Genomic DNA, 18,070 nt, shown 5'->3' with positions numbered 1-18,070 from the left:
GCCTCTGGGCGCTGCCGGGCCCCGTCCCCGCCGGCCGGCCCGGGGCGGGATGGAGGTAAAGGGGGGTACGGAAGAGCCGGGGTCGCGTGGGCTGTGCCCCCTGTCTGCTGACAGCCCTTTCTTTCCCCAGGTCCCGGATTTTTCCACCTCCTCAAATCAATAAATAAGAAAACTTGCAGCCCTACCAGGCGTCGGCAGAGGCTGGAAGGATCCGGAGGCCCTCCCCGCGCCGCCGGCTGACCGCCTGGACCGCAGGTGGCGAGGATGGGCCTGGCCAAGATGCCCAGCAAGGTACGGTCTCCCCCCTCTTCCCGCCCGGCGCGGCGAGGCCAACCTTTGGGTTTTGCGAACTGCCATGCCGGCTGGGTCGGACGCGCCGAGTTGCGTTTGCAGGCGGCGGTGTGGTTTACTGACGGTGCGGGATGAGTCTGGAGCCCTGCACGTAGTTTCTCGGCGAATGCGTAACTTTAAAATGGAGGTTTGGGAATATGGCTGAAAATGTGGGTTCATCCCATGTGCGCAGGGTGTTTCTCTCCAAAACCGTTCCAGTGCCTGTATGTAGCGAAGAGATACGTAGCCTCCTCTTGGGAGCGTGCGCGTGTATTTCCTGGTATGACCTGTCCTTGTATGCAACAGCATCGAGACATCGAGGTATGACTTGCCCAGAAAAAGAAGAATCTCCTTTTCCCCCTTTATTGCGTGCATCCTTAAACCACAGGTTTACATCAATCGGGTCCTTTTTGCTTGCTGATATAATCTGGTCTATATATGTACTTATAATATCAAGAGAGCTTTGAGCGTACCTGTCAGAGTGGTCTCAGCTTTGTCCCGTGAAGACCGAAGGTCTAAACCTGGGTCTTCATGCTCACGTTTCCCTGCCTCTGGCTTCCCCATGTGTGTAGTGGCCGTAGTGCTTCTGGGTCTGGGGTGGAGGGCGGCAAGGGTTTGCCGATGCTTGTTTTGAAAAGCCACCTCTTACCTTGCTAATGTGATTACGGGTTAAGAATTGTGTCTTAAGCACTTAGGTACAGCAATCAAGTTCTGTGAAGCTGAATAAAACCTAAAAGGAAGCGCTAAAGGGAATGATATTTCCCTCTTTTCATAAATCTGCAAGCCAAAGCAGCCTGACTTTAGGCCAATTACGGAGGCTGAATTTAGACAAATTCTCTTGTAATGGGAAAACCAAAAATCTTTACTCAATCCTTTCACACTGACCTTAGACAAATCTGCTCTGGTATCTGATCTCCAGTTGGCTAACACAACAGTAAAGGTTCTTATTCTGCATATACATAATAACAGTAAGTTGTTGTGTGGGCTTTAAAAAAGGAATTAAAGCTTTCTGTTATAGTTTTGGAGGTTATCGCTAAATTTCTGGGAAGTCTGTGTTCCTGCTTCTCCTGCTGAAAGTGGTAGGAAGTGGGCAGATAGCTTCTCTGGAAACTGGTCCTTATTTCCAAAGTCCACGCGCTGATGTATTGGCTACACAGGGGTTTAGCACGTGGCTGCGTGGAGCTTGACACCTGCACCGGTACTTGCGTAGCCCTAGGGTGTTGTCAGCCCTGTGATTTCAGTGCATATGCCAACTAATGAGGGTCTACGCAGTCGACAGTGGTGTTGCTCTGTCTTAACAAAATGTTCCGATTCCGAACGTGAGCTCATTAGCCTCATGCTTCAGTCTGGAAAACTTGGAGGGGTAAAAAAAGTAAAATTTAAGAGCGCTTAAGCCATTGTGAAATGGAGAGACAGTGTCGTTGTCGTGTTGATGGCTGGGAAAACTGCAGGTAGTGCCCGCGCCGTGCAGCCTGGACCCGTGCCTGGCAGCTGGAGAGAGAACCCCGGCTTTGGATTTGGGAGGGTGCTGAAGACACCCGCTTTCTCCAACGGAGCGGGTCAGGGATGGGCACGTGGGAGGATAACGCCAGGTCCTTTCTGCTTCCCGTGAGCTGGCAGGAGCCGAGGGCAAGGAGGTGTGCCTGTGGCAGCGGGTCACACGTAAGTCTGCTGGAGGGTGTACCGAGGAGGGTGTGCAGGCCGTCGTCGTGTCGGGCCGTCACGTCCGCTCTGCATTTTTGCTCAGAGGCGTTGGCTTCTTGTGGTGAGGATCTAGTTGGACCTTGGTTTTTTTGAGCGTATGAGTGTGTCATCTGTTCCTGTGCCAATCGCTTTAAACTTCTGACTAGGACGTATTTGAGTGCTTTTGTATCCTGTATCCCTGACTTACGCTCAAACTCTAGCGCCTAATTATTGTCACAGTTTGCAATGCTTTTTCATCATAGAAGAGAGCAACTCCATTATAGCCCTTAAGTTTTATAAAGCTCTTTACCTGCAGCCCCTCAAAGGGGAGGGAGGGTTTCTCACAGCAGAGGAGCAGGAAGGTCTGCCTGGTCCTTCACATCTAACGGGCGCAGGAAGAAATCTGCAGACTCTGCCGCTCCGAAGCTCTCTGGGGTGGCAGAAACGGGGGACCCGCTGCCTTATTCCTCTCGCTGCCATTTCCCTGCGGTCGTCAGGGCACCGGCTCTCCCGCGCTAGAGTTGTCGTAGGAAGTATCGTTAATACGGAGAGCGTGTAGGGACTTGACTTTTTCCACCGATGATCTCTGATGTTTTCCTGCGTTGCTGAGGGTTTGAAGGCAGGTGGATTTGGCTGGGACTGAGGAATTTCTGAGCCCCAAGTTTCAGGGCTTCACGCAGACTTGCCGATTGTGTTGTCTCTGGAGCAGAAGCTCTCAGAGCACAGCTCTGATCTCAAGACGCTAGGTGACTCTTGAGCATGACCAAAAGAGTAAATAATCTAATATCCTGGTTATTGGCTGTTTGAGTCTGGTTAAACTGCTGTTCCAGTTTGGGATTAAACTGAATTATAAGCAGCTACCAACAGGGTGGTAATTTCCCCCCCCCCCCCCCGAGTCTGGAAATCCAAACAGCAATAGAATTGTTCCAAGTGCTGCACAGCAGAAACAGAAACTAATTCTCCTGTTAGTGGATCTGAGAAAGGCCATGTGAAAAAGAAGACTATAACATGGATTAACAGAGACTCTTAAAACTGGTGTTAATCTTGCTTGTGGCAGAGGGAGAGCTTTCGCGTCCCAATGTCAGCAGTGACTGGAGGCTGGCCTTGGAAGGTCTCAGGTTTGCTGTTGACTCACGAGAGGGAGCGTGAGGTGCAGGATTTGGTGCAAGTCGAACCTATGAAGACGTTCTGCGAGCCTTAGCCGTGGCTCGTGGATTCCCTTGCCCAGGATAAAGGAAAGTACATCAAGACTTTCCAACTGGAAGATGGAGGAAGGGTTGAGTTGCGCAGCAGGTATAAATCCAGTGTCCCTCTCAGCCCCGTACCGCTGGTAACGTACCCATGCCTGTTGGGTTCCTACCTAATTCTTCTAGCTTTTATTTACATGAAAACTCCTTAATTTATTTGTCTGTCACACAGTGGAACTGAATGTTACTCCTAGCAGTGGGAACACAAGCGTGAAACGTCTGTGCTGTAACTATACAAACCCCATAGGGTGTATTTCAGTGTTGAGATTTGAAAGGGTTGTCCCCTAAAATTCAATTAGCCCATGTCTCATGGTTTTATAAGACATGGGCTCTTACATGGTTAGTGCAGGATCACATTCCCCTCTCCTCTCCTTTCCTTTCCTTCCCCCCCTCTCCTCTCCCATGATATAACTACCTATAACCTGAAATGGAAGGAATGCAACTTTGAAAAAGTGTGCCATCACTTTGCTTGTTCTGCTAGTCATTTGTGTATTATTTTACTGCTCGCATCATTAAACGTCTGGGCTCATACAGTGTACTGCGCACAAAACGTACTGACTTCCATAAAGAAGTATTGCCTTAATTACTGCCGTCATGGTGTTTCTTAAGCAAATAGCCAAGAAAACTGATGGGATCTGAGGCTTACTCTTGCACCCCTTGTGCAGTTTCATAGGTGTGTTTTGGATGGATCTAAGCCAGCACGATAACATTGTTGGCAATTCACAGGGACCTACGTGATATGGGGTTACAACTAAATGTAGATTTGGACACTTTACCCTCTGCAAGTTGATAAAACCTGGCTATCAGTCCCCAGCTGGCCTAACAGGGTGCTTTACTGTGAGTACTCAGCCTGCCGCTCTTCTTCAGAAAGTATTTCACTATATTCCCCAAACTGGTACAAACAGAAGTTCCCACGAGGACTTTGGGAAATCGGGCTCCTCTGTACAATGTGCATCGATCTGATGCAACAGTATGGCATACTCGAGTACTTTTTGGCACAGCGAGACCGATGTCTTTGGCAGGGGTTCAAAAATACAGCGGTGAAGTTTGTTTGTTACCTTTGTTAAATAGTCGTACATTCCCAGCCTCTCATCCCTATGGAAACCATAGAAATACATTTCACAGTGGAAACCATAATTGATTCAAAATAGCTTATTACTATGTCATAATAACAAATGCCCCTTAACTTCACAGCAGAATAAAGTAATTTCCCCCCTAGCCTGGGTAACAATAGAGCTGTGACCTTGCGAGGTGCTGATGCTCTATAGAGTAGACTCTCCAATGTGAGAACAAGCAACGCGTATTGTCCTTGAAATTGTGAATGTCTGTATCAAATGGCTTGATCTAAATCATCAAGGGGGTTTCAAACAAGCAGTGTTACTTATGTGGATCACTTGGCTTTTTTAAGTGAGTAGTATATTCATTTCCCGTTTATACCAAGCAGACTAAAACTTAATCCATCGATCCAGAAGTCCCCAAGGAAGATCCAGGTTTGTAGCTCGACCTTAGGATACATTAGTAGAATAGGTACCTGCCTGATCAGGGAGGTATCGGTGTTGCTGAGCTCTGCCAGCCTCTGCACTATTTACTTTCATGTGGCTCTACTTTCTGTTTTTCAAGGACTTTGCTCTTCTTGTTTCCTTTTTGGTGAGTATTTTCAGAATAGCTGGCTGGGATGTGCTGTATCTGTCACAGCTAAGGAGTGCCTTTCTTACCGTGACCGGACATCTTCTTTATTATTGAAGAAGAATATCAGAAGAGCAATGATCACTGCAAAGGTCTCTTGTTGTTGCTACAGCTTATCTATATTTAGCTTTAAACCAGACAAGTCTTGCATCTTCTGAAGCCTCTGTGGCTACTGACATTTGAGTTTGCTGCTTTTTGTTAGGATAGCTAATGAGGTTGCAAATGAAGATGCAAAAGTTGCGGTTGTATCTGTAGGGAGTCTCATCACTGCGTTCTTTGGTGGCCATTGCCTTCTCTACCTTCAGGATGTTTCTCAAACCAATCTAGCATCTTCACAGGCTCAAAAGTCTCCCTTCATGTGTCTTAGCATATTTGTTAATATAACTATATGTACAACTATGCATATACTTCTTGTATAGAGACAGTTACATTTCTGAGGCAGGTACAATCGAAGCAAGTCGTGAGGATTAATAGGTAGAGGCAATGAATGCGTGTGGGAAAGACAAGGTAACGATCAGGTATGAGTAGCTGGGTACATAACACTCACCGTATATTGGACCCTGTGGCTTGTATGTTCTTGACGCTCTGCGGAAGAGGGTGACTTCAAAGAAAGATTTAAAGGATGATGCTGTAAAAATGTGGATTCACTGGGGAGAGCTCCTCACGTTCGTGCGTGGCATCTCAAGAGTAGTAACGAAGCCGTGTGAGGGGCTCGTGGGCGGGGGTGGCTGGTAGAGGAGTAGCTAGGTGACCTGGAGGAGGTGTTGTGGCACTATTTTTAATGGAAAACAGAGCCTGGAGGGCTGTAAAAAGGTATAGTCAGAGGCCAAAGTGGTATTATTTTAGACTGTGCGGCAATTTTTGCTACATCATCTCCAGGTCAGGTTGAATGATGAAAGCTGTAGATATGTCTGTGCTGCAGGAAGATCCAGATCTGTACCAGCCTGTCAAGCTAGAGATCTTGGCTCTTCGTTAGGTGTGCCTGAATTAACAGAAAATTCTGCAGTGCAGGATGAACAAAAGATTAGAAACTTTATTGCACAGGAATTTCTTTTAACTTCCTCCACAGCAGATTGCCCTCCCTCTTCTGTTCCAGTATAAAAATGCATTTGTTGCACCTTCTGCTTTTTAGCTGGACTGAATTCAAGGTAGATTTAAAAAAAAAATTAAAAATCAGAGGTATGCGTGCTGTTGTAGGGTCCTGCGTCCTGGCTTCCTAAAGAGCTGTCCAAGTGTGGTGAGGACAAACGGATCAGGAGAAAGCATGAAGCTGCTGTCAGAGTTCGTCATGCGATCGTCTTTCAGAAACAGTATTTCTGTTACCCTTAAGAATAGAATATATTCTCCGCGTGACCTGGTTCTGTGCTGGGTATGGGGTTGCTGATAACACACTGTCCTGATGTCCTCCTTGGCACGGTTTCATCGTTGACTTAAAGCCCAGTTCAAGGTCCCTAGACTCATTTTTCAGGGTACTGCATGAAATTGCTGAGACTGGGTAACGGGTGCGTTGGGCCGGGGAATGGCCATCTAGGAGGGGAGGACTGTGACTGCAAGGGACAGCATGCACAGGAGCCGAGCTGGTTGTCTGCAACTCCCTGCTAGGGCATAAAAACCAGCATTGGTCTCTCTGCTGTCCTTCGTTGGACATTTTTCTTGGAAAAACACTTAGTATGAGCTGAGTTTTGAGCATTTGTGTTAGTCAGTAGAGACGCAGTCGGTATCTGGCCTCTGGGGTAGTTTTGGCCGCGAGCATAGAATCATAGAATCATTGAGGTTGGAAAAGACCTCTAAGATCATCGAGTCCAACCATCGACCCAACACCACCATGCCCACTAAACCATGTCCCTAAGCGCCTCATCTACACGTCTTTTAAATACCTCCAGGGATGGGGACTCCACCACTTCCCTGGGCAGCCTGGTCCAATGTTTAACCACTCTTTCAGTAAAGGTGGCCACACAGGCCCTTAGAAAAAATGATGAAATGTGTTGCCCATGGATTTCCTGACCCAAAAAACCAGCTGTAATGACAGTTCCATGGCGTGATTTGTTCAGCAATCTATTGGATTTTAAAGAGCAATAGTAGTATCTTGACTCTGTACCTCCAAATGGTTTTTAAAGGAGGGGAGCGCATTGCTTTTCCCCTTGTGTGGTGGTGGGATTTGAAGCAAGAGGAGGAAAGGAACTTGTCTGCGTGTGCTGCATAATCCAGATCAGGATTGCCCATACTGGCTACGGAAAGAGCATTCATAGGTCTTACCTAATTCTGCAGTCGAGAGACTACAACTTCTATTTTTTTTGCTCTAAACCCAGCTCCCTAGGGCAAGTACTCCTCTCCGACGGTGTATAACAGCATGCACTGCTGTCGCTTTTTCCCTTTGCAGACAAATGATGGTACAAAGCACTTTTTTTATTGGCATAACTGCATTCCTACTGTAGAGGCAGCATAGCTATAGTGAGGGGAAAGTAGTGTGCTGGCTGCAATAGATACCAAATCAAAATTGACATGTAGACCCGCCTGAGGGGGGGGAGTACCTTTGCCTGGCAGCAATATTGAGCGGTTTTGTGGGACCCCGAATGTCAGGTGAATGTGCACGCCTTGGCCCCAGCTGCACTGGGGGACAGATCCGTGTCACCCTCGTGCAAATGGCAAAACTGAAGGTCAAAGAGGTGAAATGGCTTCTGCAGTACCAAACTAATTCTTTCTTGCTCTGCTGCCCCTCGGTGCATCCTGCGCATGTAGTGAGACAGAGTTTGTTGAGGAGGGGGAGAGAGTATCCTTATGATGGTATGAGAAACCCTCTTCTGCTCGGCTGCAGATCTCACTCCCGAGGTTTCCAACCCCGCATCTCCTTACGGCATTTGCTGTGAAGCCTCTTCGTAGCCCTTGGCATCACGGGCTGCAGATCCCCATGTGCAGAGCTGCTGGGAGCACGCAGACCTCCAGCCGCTAGCAGGGGAGCTCACCGTGCAGCACCGGGAGCCTTCGGGGGGGGGGGGGGGGGGGCTGGCAAGGCAGGAGGCTGGGCAGCATGCAGCCAGGACCCTGTTTTGGCAGTAACACTTCCCAAAGCTGTGCTGGCTTTGGGTGTTTTTGGGTAACACCTCCCAGAGCTGCTCCAGATTTGGGGGTTTTAATGGAAGTTTTAGGCAGAATGTTTGGGAATAAAGCAGAAGAGCCTGGCAGGGGGAACGTGAAGTGAGCCAGTAAAAAGCTGCTGGGGCGGCAGGTGGAGATGGAAGAGCGAGACGTGGTTTTGGGGGGAAACCACTTAAAAAGGCAAAAGTTTCTCTGCAGGGAGCAGGCTCGGAGATGGAAAAACGAGAAGTGTTGTTTGGGGGGCGGGGGGGGATACTTAAAACAGTGAAAGCCTCTGCAGGGCTCGGGCTCGGCCCCCCCGCCCTGCGCTGGCGGGGCCCGGGGCGGGGGTGCTGCGGGGGGGGCCGGACCCCGCGGCGGGCCGGCGGCACGTGGCGGGCCGGGGGGGGGGGGGGGGGATTGGACTACATCTCCCGGCATGCACCGCGCGCGCCCTGCGGAACCCTGCCCTTGAGCGGGGCCCGGCGCGCCTGCGCGCTGCGGGGCGGGCGCCCCCTGGCGGGCGGCGGCAGGGGAGCAGCCGCCCGCAGCGGCGTACGCGGCGGCCGGACAATAGGCGGCGGGTCCGCCCCACCCCCGCCCTCCCTCCCCCCCCCCCCTCCCCGGCGACGGCGGCCGCCCCTCCCGCACTGCAGCTCCTCCGCGCGGCGGGCTCCCGGCGCTGCGGCGCGGCGGCGGCGGGAGCTCGGCGGGGCCCCCTGGCTGCGGGCGGGCGGCGGGCGCGGTGCGCGCGGCGGCCGGCGGGGGCGCTGCGGCGCCCCCCCTCCTCCTCCTCCTCCTCCTCCTCCTCCTCCCCCCCCCCCCCCCCGGTGCATTCTCCGGCTGACGGGAGGGGGAGGGCAGAGAAGGAGCCTGGCCGCCATTTTCCGAGCCGCGCCGCCGCCGCGCTCGCCCGGAGCGGGGGGGAGCGGGGGGAGAAGAAAAGCGCCGCAGCGCCCGCTCCGCCGCGCCCCGCCGCTCGCCGGGCCCGCCCCGCCGCCGCCGCCCAGCGCTCCGAGCCGGGGGTGGGGGGGCCGCTCCCCCCCCCCCCCCCCCCCGCCCGCTCGCCCCAGCCCGGACTGCGGCCGCCGCTCTGCGCCCGCCGAGGGAGACGGGCGAGCCCATCCCCCCTGCCGCCGGGGCGGGCCCGAGCGGGCGGGGGGGGCGCCGGGGCTGCGGCCGGGGCTGGCGGCGCCCGCCCCGGTTGCGGCGCCGCGGCTGCCCCTCGGCCGGGGCTTGTTTGCAAACTGCGCCCATTTTGTGGGGGGCCGAGCCCGCCCGGACCGCGCTCGCCGCTCGTCACGTGGTAGGTGCCGCTCGCCCCGCGCCGCTCCGCTCCGCGCCCGCCGCCTCCCCCGCCGCCCCTTTGTTAGCGCCGCCGCGCCCCGCCGGGCCCCGCTGCGGGGCGGCCGCCGCGCCCCAACTTCTCCGCCCGGCGGGAGGCGGCTCCCCCGCCACCCCCCCTTCCTCCCTCCCCGGTGCCGGGGAAAGTGCGGGGGTCGCGGCTGGGAAACCGGGGGCGGGCTGACCCGCCGGCCCGCTCCCCCCCACCACCCCCCCCCGCCGCCCCTGGTGCTGCGGCTCCCTCGGGCGGGGTGGGGTGGGGTGGGGGCGCCACTTTAAATTAAAATCTCCGGCCCGGAGGCGCCCGGGTGGGTGGCGGGGTCCCGCCGGGCCGGGCCGGGGCCCCTCACGTGGCCGGCGGCACCGCGGCGGCGGAGCCTGGCCCCGCTCCCCCAGGGGAGGGAAGGGGACGGGGAAGGGGAAGGGGAAGGGGACGGGGGGGGGGGCGGGAATCACCATTCCCTAACCTGCGGGGGGGGGGGGGGGGCACACGCGAAGTTTTAAAAGTAAACAGAAAAAAAAGAAAAATTAAATTGCATAACCTCAATCTTGCAAAACGCGTGGAGGGGAGCAGCTCCTCCGTCCCTAAATCCGCCTGGAAAATATTAACGTAGCGGTCTCCGGTAATCCCGGTGCCCCGGTGGGCTCCCGGCACTGTCACCGGTGTCTGCGTGCGGGAGCCGTGGATGTGTCACGGTGTGCTTGCCCCTTCTCTGGGGGTATACAATAGCGTAATTTTTCATGTGGGTTTGAGCTTCTAAGCCGTTTTCCTGTATTTACTTTCCGGCTGCTTATTTTTATTTCTTTTATTTTTTATTTTTATTTTTTTTTCGAACTGGCCCTGCCGATCCGGAATTATTTTTCTCAAAACAAGCTGGAAGAGCACGGCTATCCTGAAATGCTTTCCGTGATCGGTATGTGTGTTTACTTCCATCACGGGATTAGCATCTTCCAGTGCTTGATTACAGAGAAATTTGCCTCCTTTTCGGGTATAAACGAGGGTCGTGTAAAAGGAAAAATACAGCGGCCAAATTTACTGGAAACTAGTCTTATTTTCTGCAAAAAAAAAAGCAGACCCTCCTTACAAACCGAGGTGTCATCTCTCCGCTCGTTAAATTTGGGTACAGGTGGATCAAAACGCAGGCATTATATAGATTATATTGCCTGTTACGTAAAATGCACTCGAATGACAAACTGTAGTTTTCCATGAAACCGGTCAGGATATGGGAGGAACTGCAGGTTTTTATTTGTTTTGACTGACCATTATATTTTGAACTGGTTTGGGCCATGTCTGTGTTCGCGGTTACATCATGTCATGTGTTGTGTACAGTGTCATTTGTCCCTCTAAAAATAAGGCGAGGTAAAAGCCTGTTTCTCCGAGGTGGGAAAGTAGGAGAGTACTTTCAGCCGTGGTACGGTCCCGCTGACGACAGGGGTACAAAACACTTTGGGGGGGCAGTTAAGGTGTTATGTGTCTCTGTGTGCGTGTGACGAAACCGCCGCCGTAGTTATGGATCCAGGGATCTGTTTGTATGTAAGCGTTTTCTCTTCAAAACCATATTTGTCCTTTTTATAGCCTTTGTTTTCATGGAGGAACCTCCGATGCTCTTCCCCTGCTTTAGCGTAGTCCTCTTGAATTTTCATCCTGGCATGGGAACGGTGCGGGTAGCAACGCCGTTCAATCTGATGATATTATTTCTTTAACTGAGAAGTCAGCAGCCTTTTAGATCAGCGAAGGGGGAGGTGAAGCGGAGTCGACCCGGGGGCTGTAAAGGCGAAGCCGGGGAAACCCCCGACCCGCCGATGGGACCAGGATCCCGGGCAGCTCGCTTTTGCTTCCCGAGGTGTCCGTTGTCGGCCACCGTCGGAGACAAGATATGGGCGGCATGTTTTTTGGCGCGGGAGGGATGGGTATGTTTTTTTTTTTGTAGCCACACTGCCAAGGTAGCACAGCTGTGCAGGGCTTAATGGATTGATACGCTGCAGGAGCAGTTAATTGTGGAACTTGGTTGTGATACTGTTATAGCTGATTTGTAATGATTTAGCAATGAGGATGACTTGTGTTCCCTCTTCAGAGGTGATAAAGCAGCAGATGACCAGGCAGATGTGGCTGTGTGTTTCTCTTGCGCTCCCCCCCCCCCCCCCCGCCGGCCTTTTTCCTTTTATTTTTTTTAATGCTGTATTTGAGTCTCATTTGCTCTCAGAGATCATCCGGTAACTGGAGAACTGGTGAAATTCTGACATCACGCAAGTCGGGGGTGAAAACCGAGCAGTTCTTTGACCAAAGTCACTTCCTTTTGCCCTGTTTATAACTGTGTTTTTGTGAATGCAACTGCCATTATCTAATGAACACTCTGAACAAAGGCTGTCTCTGGAGTTTCAGCACTCCACCCTTTTTCTGCTCAGGCAGCGAGTGGTGCGTATCCTTAGGAACCTCAAAAGACTTTTCCAGGGAGGATAAGACTTAACGTATAGCAAAGTAAAGATAAGGCCTGAGGAATTCTTAGGTCCTACCGAGGCAGGGAAAGGGTAAAGCTTGGGGAGGGGGAGCAGGGGCGAGCAGCACATGTTTTGATTTGTGGGCCTCCCCCCACCCCCTTTCCATATAATTTTCCTTTCCTGGAAAATTACATTTTTCTGGAACTATTTTTTGAGAGTAGGTCAGTGATGCTTCTGCCCATCCCCATTTAACAGCACCTGATTTTGCATGTTTTTGTTTGTTTTTTACTGGACTGTGAGGGGAAACAGTTGGGCCAACTTACGCCTAAATGGGAATTTAATTCAGTGTAAGTGTCTCAGGTGGATCACATACCGATTAGACCGAATAATATTTAAGTTCTGCATGCATGCCTCTGTTCAAGGTGTTTATCGTTTCATTAAAAAGAGCCTCTTAGCATTTGGGCAGTCAGCATGGCAGGTGATCTGAGAAGCACTGTTTCTGTTGCAGCGGTTTATAAATACCGTGTCCCTGCTCAGAACTTCCAGGAATACAATGTCTCTCTGGAATGAAAAGCAGCAAAGGCTCGAGCACGCCGCTTGGGTTGAGAATCCTTCCCAGCCTTGTAAATAGCAGTTTAGCTGCGTCTTCAAGGATGCAGTTTTCTGTAACAAATCGTTTAAATTGGAATAAAGGCTTTCTCTTTTTCTCAGCTGGGCAAGGAGTTGTCATACTCAAATCAGCAAGAGTCCTGGTGATGCAGGACTTGAGTAAACATAATTCCACTGAACCCTGTGCGTGTCCTCTTTGGCCTGAGTTCAGACCCCTGTTTCTGGAAGAGGACAGCTGGGATAACGTCCTGTTCAGGTTTCAGAGAAAGTTAGAAAATAAGTGTATATCTCCCCCTGCCATGAACCGCTGTTAGCAGATGACTGCCAAAGTTTAACTCGGTTTAGAGAATGAGACAAACAGCGAAACGGGATATGCTAATAGGCACGAAGACTTAATTCTGGAGGATAGAGTTTTGACAGCACAGTATCTGAATTTAATGATGAAACTGTGCTGTTTATCTAATGATATGAAAAATCGCATCTGAAGAGAGGAAATGGGAGTAGCTGTCAGCCTGAACAGGCCGCATCTTCATCTGTTCCTTAATCTCTTGCTGCAAACTTATTCTTTGCAGATTTGGTGGAAAGACAAGTGTTTAAAAAAAAAAAAAACAAACAACGAGCTATTTTTAAAAAAAGTTTAATTGAAATATATACTTCTGTATCGGGAGCTGCTTCGGGCCTCAGAGACGTTAGCAGAAGATGGTCCTTAAAGATTTCTCATTTTCAGCTCTACCACAGGTTAGGAGTCCTCTCTGAAATCTTTGTAACTTCGTGTTGAGGTCTGCAGCGACAGAGGATGGTTTCCATGAAGTTGTCTTACGCTAAATGAGAAACAGCAAACTGAGTTCACGGTGTAATTATGGCCCATAAAAAGGAACCTGTGATGTGTGATTGAACATCACTTTCTATTAAACGAGTATCTCTGTTCTGGAGTTCGTGTCATCTTGGTTTTAGTTGCTGCCAGGGCGGTCTTTGTGGATTGTTCTCTCTCCGGTGAGATCCGAGGAGCAATAAAAGCTGAGATCTGCAGTTAGCTGAGCATACGCGTCCTGGAGATCTGTGTTATGAACTCCATTCAAAATAAGGTATTTAAACTCGGCTGGAGACGAGTCTACCAGATTGGGCAAGGATCTAGTGATGGGAGACACTTAATTCTGCTCCTCTCTGTTCTGTTATTTCCTCTTGAGGATGTGGCCAGTTAACGCAAGGCACTCTAAAAGGCTTTCTGAGGTGACAGTCTATGCCTTGTTTTAAAATATGAAGTATTAAGGTGGTGCCGTTTACGGGGCGGGGGAGTTTAACAGTTTTGGTAACAATCATATGCTTTTGAGCAAAGGTTGGTATGACTGCACCTAGTGAATGGAAACGTGTCTTTAAAATTAAAAGGCAATTCTGTTTTTTGTTTAACTTGCTCCCTGAGTCCCGAGTTCAGGTTTTCATATTTCCTGGGCAACTTGCCCAGATTATGCGAAAGAAAAACAAAATCTCTCTGATACCGGATGGGGGGAGACCCGGATTTCACAATTAAAACTTTTTTTTTTTTGTCTCTGTCAGACTGCTTCTTTGTGCACATGTCCCATTATTGTTTTTTAAACCACATTTCTTTTTATTTGACTGCAAACAACAACTTTGTTCTGAAGAAAGACTTAACAGCAATGGCTATTTTTATCTCCAGCCACTTAATTTTCCAGGTGAAGGCATTCTTGCTTGTAATTATTTAACTTTCCAGACTTTTGACTGGGGAGATGACAGTTAATCTTGTTTTGTGGCTTTTGTTTTCCTTTCTGACATAATATTGATAAAACCTTCTCTACCTCAGATTATGCAATTGATTTGGTTTATTTATATCCAATGAGAATTCACAGGCATAAGAGAAAATTGTTCTTGAAGAAGGAGGCCTTGCGTTGCTGTTTAGAGTTGGCCAAAAGACCTTGCCACTCGTGTGGACCAGCAAGTGGAAACAGCAGCTTTTATTTTAATCTTGAGGGCTTCTGCTTGGAAACAAAGGCTATAAAAGTGGAGCTCAGTAATATCTTTCTTATTTGTTCCAGTGCATAAGTACCGTTCTCTGGGATGTTCTTAATATTAAAATTCTTATTTTTCCCAGAGAGATTAGGTGCGAGTCTGTAGTGTTAATACATGTGGAAGGTACTCGTGTATATATTTTAAAAATCTGTGGTTCTTATGTATGTTCTTAACCTTTTTTTTTAATTAATATTTAAAAAAAAAAAGCCTGTTTCCCAAATGTAGGCTGTTATAAGCATACAGTCTGCCAAACTGCACGATAGCTGGCTTATCAATAAGTTTATCGTCCTGTACTTGCCTGTCACGTTTCCTTAATTAAAGCTTTGAGAGTTACTTCTCATGTAAATCTCTTTCTAAATTGGTAAACATCTGTCTTACAACTATAAAATGTTGAAAGGTGATAACAAAAGGCATGTAGAGGATCTGTTATGCATAATAGGTATAACTTTTGGTAGATGTACGTTTTTGATGTGGAAAATATTTCTAGGGCTCAGGGTGTTAGCTTGTGCATTGAGTACCTGCATTTTAAATTACTTTGCTGAGGTTAGAAGCACAGATGATGTATTTCAGTTGCAAAATGAAGTGTATATGGATTTTGTTCTAGCAAGTTTGGGTTTGTTTAGGGTTTGGGGTTTTTTTTTCTGAAAGACATTTGTAACCACACAAATTCAAGAGTTGGCTGCACTCTTGATTCATAGTGGGGGAGGAGAGGGGAAGCGGGAATTGGTATAATATTCACTTCCTTCAGGGTAGCTTTGCCTTTACTGCTTCGAATTCAAGAGCACCTTCGTGTCCGTATCCTCTGCAAAACCTGTGTGTTGGGTAGGACAGAGCTTTGGAGGTGAAGGAGTTTGCGGGTGGTCGCGTAGTCAGCTGGGGGGAGGCTTGCATCTGACACAGAGGTTATTTGTCCTTTACGTGCGTGTTGAACTTAAGTCCACGTGGTCACCCGTAACCTCTTCTGTCTTCATTTCTCATGCAAGTTGTAGGAAAAGGGGAATGCACCCAGGTGGGTTTGGGCGGGTGCCTTGTGGGAGGAGATCTGGGGAAGTAAGGAGGCCTCGCAGCAACTATAAAGAGCAGTCCCAGTGTGGTTTGGCACGTGATGAAACTAGGCGGGAGGTGCAGGAATTTGGATGTAATGTCAGGGGTTTAAACTGTAATTCAGGGAATACAAATACGCAAGGTAGATGTGTGTGTCACCAAGCGGTGCTGGGAGGGAGTGAAGGCAGAGGTAATGCAGCCAGGTGGGTGCAGGGCTTGGCGGCATGAGAAGGGTGGCCGTGGGGGGAGGACTCGTGTCTGTGAGGAGACCTGCTGGTGGGAGGGCACGGAGAGCCCTTCAGGAGAGAAACTGGAATGAGTGTTTAAGATGGGTGGGCAAAGGAGAGGCTATTGATACTTACTGTGTCCAGGACTCAGAGCTCCCCTGATCTTCTCGTGAACCTCACGGCAAGCACAGGTGCCCAGTTTCTCTCCCTGAAACATGACACAAAGATTTCAGGGAGCAAAAACTTTCCGTGTTCATTTTGGGCTTATTTTCTGAGGTGTTGCACAAAATCATGTGCTTAGAAACCCAGTTCTCCTTTCAAAGTCTGGTTGTAAAATTGGGTTTTAAAAGCAGATGGTCTTGAATAAGTCAGCATGCTGAAGGATTGTTTTCAGGGGTGTCATGACCCGATAGCTGCTCCAGGGTATAGTGTGACTGGGCGTATTCCTCGTGCCTCTTCTAACATCCCATCGTTGCCTCAACCTTATTCCCACTCTTCCCTCTGCTCTGTGTTTAGAAAGTGGTAAGAGTTTGAATGTTGGTGGGTGTAGTTGATGTAGAATTGTGGGTGAAGCCACCTGACTAGGCCTGGTGACTTTCCTCCCTCGGTGGCCTTGCATGCACTCCTCGGGAAGATGGGCGAGTTACGATTACCCTGTTTTTATCTGCTCACTAGAGCCTTTCATCTTTCCTCTGTTAATTAATGCTAACTGCTCTGGCAGTGCTCTAGTTTTAAAGTGAAAATCAAGAACGTGCTTGTGGATTTTGAGTATTATATTAAGACACGTTGTAAACGCTGTGTTGGCCTTCTAGAAGAAACTTCTTTTGGATCTTCCCAAGTGAAGTCTAGCACGAGGTGTCGTGCCGTGGGTGTTGAAGGCAGGGCTGGAGCTTGTACGGCAGCACGCACGCTGTGGCAGTGGAACTGGAGCGGTAATCCAGTTACTCTGACAGTTCTCTACCAGCAGGACTTCAGCGGGAGGAGAAGCCTCTTGGTCACACGCATGTCAACTCAAGTGCTGGAAGTTGTAGACTCTTGGTGGAGAAACACCAAAAAAAGGGACCTGTGGGTGCTCACATCAATCTACTAATATTGATGAGTGATAGCAGTTTGGGTAGAACTTGCCAGCATGGTTTGAGTCCCAGAGGCAGACACAAGATTCAGGAAAATTTTTGGAATTACTGTCAAAATTCTCAGAACGCTCTGAAAGTTCCTCAGACTGCGTGCATGTGAATGACCTCTCCTTTTCTTTATTCCTCCTTCCTGTGGTCACCTCCGAGAGATGCCTTACCACCCTCTCCCCTCCAATTCCCTGTTAAGAGGAAATTAACTGATAAGTGTAATATGGCTTTAATAACAACCAAAACTTAGAAACAGAGGGGAGGGAACATGCTTACAAATGTTCCTTAATGTTTTTTTCCAGGGGTTGTTCTTAAGAGTAGAGATCTAATTCAGTGTTAGAAAAACCAGTGCTGTCTAGCATGCAGATAGTCTATAAGGACCTAAATAAAATAAAAAAAATACGCTCAATAACTTTTGGAGGTCTTCTTTAAGCTACTAGAACAAAGCCTTATTCTTAAGGGAGGCTTTCCAGGCTTCCAAAGTATTTTAAATGCTGTCCACCCAACTAAAAGTGAAGCCAAGGAGGGTTGCAGTAGCTTAGTAGGAGGATTTTCTTTTTAAAGTGAGTTTGCTAACCCGGAGGAAAAGGCAGTATGAAAGTTTCGCTTCTGTTTTCTACTTCTGTTAATTTAACTAAAGTTGACGACCTACAAATTTACTCGAAAATACTCTTCAGCCTAGGTAAACTCCTAAATGGCTGCAGGGCAGTGCAAATATGTCCATAAAGAATCATTGCATTCGGCACCAAGTGCAGGTTCTCCTGCTCTTTTGCAGTATGGGTATTTCCTAAGCTGCTCTCGATACCTTGCAATGCTGTGGTGATAATTGTGGTGAAGAGCACTGATCCAGGAGTCTTCCTTTGGAAGAGAGACCAGCGTGTTTCTGCAGAACTGAGAGCGCCCGTTAGGAACAGCCATTCCAAGTGTACGTGTCTCTGTAGTGAAGGTCTTGGTAGGAGGCTGGAGGGGGGGAAGTCCTTTACTCTGGCAGTCTTCCTCCCTCCTCTCCCAAGGGCGTCTTAGCTACAAGTGGAAAGTTCCCTGCAAGTTCCCTTTTTTTCTTTCCTCCCTGAATAGTCATGTTCAATCTTTATGGACCCAAATGGTGACTAAAAGCCATTTTCAGTGAGCGCGCAGTAAATTTTTAGGCAAGCGGTACCCTTTTTTCAGTAAGGACAAGGTATAGTTGATTACAAAATATGCCAGGTTCTGTCAACAGGGGACTTCTGAAGTCTGAAGC

The 18,070-nt window shown here is 49.3% G+C and overlaps 1 protein-coding gene across 4 annotated transcripts in view; it reads left to right on the top strand.

The window, feature by feature from the left end:
* Positions 1-18,070, top strand: part of KANSL1 (KAT8 regulatory NSL complex subunit 1) — a 102,935-nt gene continuing 84,865 nt past the window's right edge. For 3 of the 4 annotated variants that reach the window (XM_076356527.1, XM_076356528.1, XM_076356525.1), the window contains exons 1-2: positions 1-55; positions 131-291. The gene's annotated coding sequence lies outside the window, so the exon portion shown is untranslated. Of the gene's footprint in view, positions 56-130; positions 292-9,260; positions 9,328-18,070 lie in introns of those variants that run through there. The other variant, XM_076356526.1, reaches the window with a different exon arrangement.

This window comes from Aptenodytes patagonicus, chromosome 20, assembly GCF_965638725.1.
Source record: "Aptenodytes patagonicus chromosome 20, bAptPat1.pri.cur, whole genome shotgun sequence".
In the NCBI taxonomy this organism is placed as follows: Eukaryota; Metazoa; Chordata; class Aves; order Sphenisciformes; family Spheniscidae; genus Aptenodytes; species Aptenodytes patagonicus.
Note: the sequence above shows the minus strand (reverse complement) of the source record. Positions and strands in the feature narration are given on the sequence as shown.